Here is a 3299-nt window from a genome sequence, read left to right as displayed (position 1 = left end):
TTACTAGAAGAATCATGCACAACATTCTTTTTCTGATAGTGGAATATTAATTTTTGCTTTTGTTAGTGAAGATAGAGTAAGAATATGTAGAAAGAAGTATACAAAGGTACAAATTGCTATCTAGTCAGCATCACTTCTTCTTATAAAAAACTCAAGGAAAACTTGAGGCTCTTTGCCTTACTTTTCTTCCTCCTTTCCCTCTCCCAAATCATTGCAGGAACACTGTTGGAAAACTAGAGAAGTCAAACAAAAAGATAATTTGGTATCTCCCCAATACCTCCCTTGTCCTCCCCTTCCACCCCCATATAACTACTGTTAAGTTTATCCAGCTACACTCAGATCTTTCTAAAATACAATAGTAACAAGTCAGTTTCCTTCAGGGATTCTCAGATGTTCTCAGGATCAAGTTCCGACTCCTTAGCATGGCTGAGATAGGCCATGAGCTGGTCCTAGCACATGGCTCTATTCATCATCTCTTGCTTTCTAAGTCAAAGTCACCAAACATCGATTCACTAGAAACGAATTTGACCAAAAAATCTATTATCCTTAAGATACTCCAAATACTAATTTTCCAAAAAATGTGTTAAAAAAACTATAAACTTTATGGCAGTTTATATTAGATGGGATTTTCAAACAACTTCTGATGATTTCTGCAATGCTTTAGTTGACTGGTTTTCATTTTATTGTTTTCATAGCAGCATTTTAGGGAATTGAAATTCAATTTTACAATTATAATTAATTAATCTACTGATTTAATATGGCATAGGATGAGGAGAGGCAGCTTTTCATTGTGGGAGGTGTGTGTGGTGCTGGGATCAGGGGTTTTAGGAAAAGATCTCTAGCAACTGAGTAATAGGAGGGAGCCAGCCATGAAAAGCTCTAGGGGAAGAATGTTTCTAATTCTTTGATAAAATTTAAGGAGATTTAAAAAGTAATGTTTATAGCATTTGATACCTTTGATAGCAATTCGCATAGCCCTGCCCTAGCTGTAAGGAAAGTAAGAGAATAGAGTAACTGGAATTTTTACCTTTCCTAGCAGGAGGCAGGTTCTCTCTCATTAGAAGACATCCCCGTTGAAACAGGATTCAGATGTAAGTTGCCAAAAGAATAATAAATGTCAATGTGGTAACAATTGGGAGAAATAGAGGAAACCAAAGGGTAAAGTGATTTAAAACCACATATAAACACAGCTTTTCATTAGTTTTCAGTTAGTTTAACCTCACAAAGTCAATTTACTCAATTATCAGCAGTGAGCCAAAGTTCTGTATTTTAGGTACTTCAAATTTATGATTTGGAGAATGAAGATTTCTTGTGAATTTCAAACTGCTTCAACTAAAAAGGTAAACTAAATGGTGAAAAAAAAAATCCTTAAAGGCTGTTGCAACCATTTAAGGGAAATGATTTGCTATAGTATTTGGAGAAAGTTCATTAAGTTTTTGGTAAACTGAAAAATAGGCAAATTGCTCAATATTGATCATACTGAGTGAGAACTGAATTTTGGCAAATTCCACAAGTTGCTCTCTTCTCTGTGCCATAAGGCAGGGGTCCCCAGCCCCTGGGTCATGAACTGGTAGTGGTCTGTGTCCTGTTAGGAACTGGGCCACACAGCAGGAGTTGGGTGTTGTGGGGGGAGGGGAGGTGAGTGAGCCAGGCTTCATCTGTATGTACTTACAGCTGCTCCCCATCACTTGCATTACCTCCTGAGCTCTGCCTCCTGTCAGATCAGTGGCAGCAATAGATTCTCATAGGAGTGTGAACCCTACTGTGAACTTCAGATGTGAGGGATCTAGGTGGCACATTCTGTATGAGAATCTAATGCCTGATGATCTATCACTGTCTCCCATCACCCCCAGATGGGACTGTCTAGTTGCAGGAAAACAAGCTCAGGACTCCCACTGATTCTACATTATGGTGAGCTGTATAATTATTTCATTATGTATCATAATGTAATAATAATAGAAATAAAGTACTTAATAAATGTAATGTGCTTGAATCATCCTGAAACCACCCCCTAACCCTGGTCTGTGGAAAAATTGTCTTCCACAAAACCAGTCCCTGGTGCCCAAAAGGCTGAGGATGGCTGCCATAAGGCATGCTTTTTTCTCTGGTAAAAAAAATCTCTGACCTCCTTCCTGACCTCTGCACATGACGTTTGCAGACCACAGGTCTCTTCCCGTGACCCATCTCTATTTTCACAGCTCTTCCATTTCATATCTTTCCTACCCAGTAGGCCAAGTGTATGTACGTTTCCATGTTATGGAGTTGCTGGGGGTAATAATCCCAATCATTTGAGCTTGAGCAAAGAAACAAATGATTTCTTTGAACTAAAAAAGCATTCAATAAAAAGAATATTATATATGTCAAGTGCCAGAGGATCTCAGTTTGTGGTGCTCTCAAGTAGGCTGTCCATATCTCCCAGATTCCCAATTTGCTGGGACAGCAGAGTCTTGATGGTCTAAAGCCTGGCTTCTAGAATAGGAAGAGAAAGGCCTTCAGAGGGTGGGACACTCAGAACTATCTTCCCAAACCCTAGAGTTTTTGCCAGTTTCTTTGGCAGATGGTCTTAGCTCCCAAGCACATGATACAGATGTTCTTTCAATGGCCAAGTGGCAAGGAGTTGGTGGGGAAGTTGGCTACTGGCTGGAACACAGGCAGCAGACTGGCTTGGACTGGCTGCTGGCATTGCTGCCCTGATGAGCCCCATAGCAGGCCTAGGATTGAGATCAGGGGATTGAGTCTCTAGTTGCTCTGAACTCAGGTATCTGTCTCTAAAGGTCATTAATGATACAATAGCACTATTGCAGAGGGTATATGTCTGTCCTTAAAGAGGAAAAAGGTGTGCGTGTGTGTGTGTGTGTGTGTGTGTGTGTATATATGAAGGAGCTTATAGTTTAATTGCATATATGAGTATATACATATATAATTATGTATGTGTATATGTATAATTATATGTATATAATAACATATGTATAATTGTTTATGGTATGTTGGTCTTCTCCATTAGACTGTAAGCTCCTTAAGTCATATTTTTTTTTTAAACTTTATACACTGAAGGTCTAAAAGCATGTTTGACATGTAATAGATGCTTAGTAAATACTTAGTGAGTGAATGAATACACCCCAAACAACCTCAAGATTCAATACACAATTCAGTGTATTGTTCAATTGATTTAATTGAGAATCACTTACGATGAAAGTTATTGTATTAGTCTGTTTTTATACTACTGATAAAGACATACCTGAGACTGAGCAATTTACAAAAGAAAGAAGTTTATTGGACTTACAGTTTCATGTGACTGG

The sequence above is a fragment of the Macaca mulatta genome, chromosome 6 (genome assembly GCF_049350105.2).
Source record: "Macaca mulatta isolate MMU2019108-1 chromosome 6, T2T-MMU8v2.0, whole genome shotgun sequence".
NCBI lineage: Eukaryota > Metazoa > Chordata > Mammalia > Primates > Cercopithecidae > Macaca > Macaca mulatta.
Note: the sequence above shows the minus strand (reverse complement) of the source record.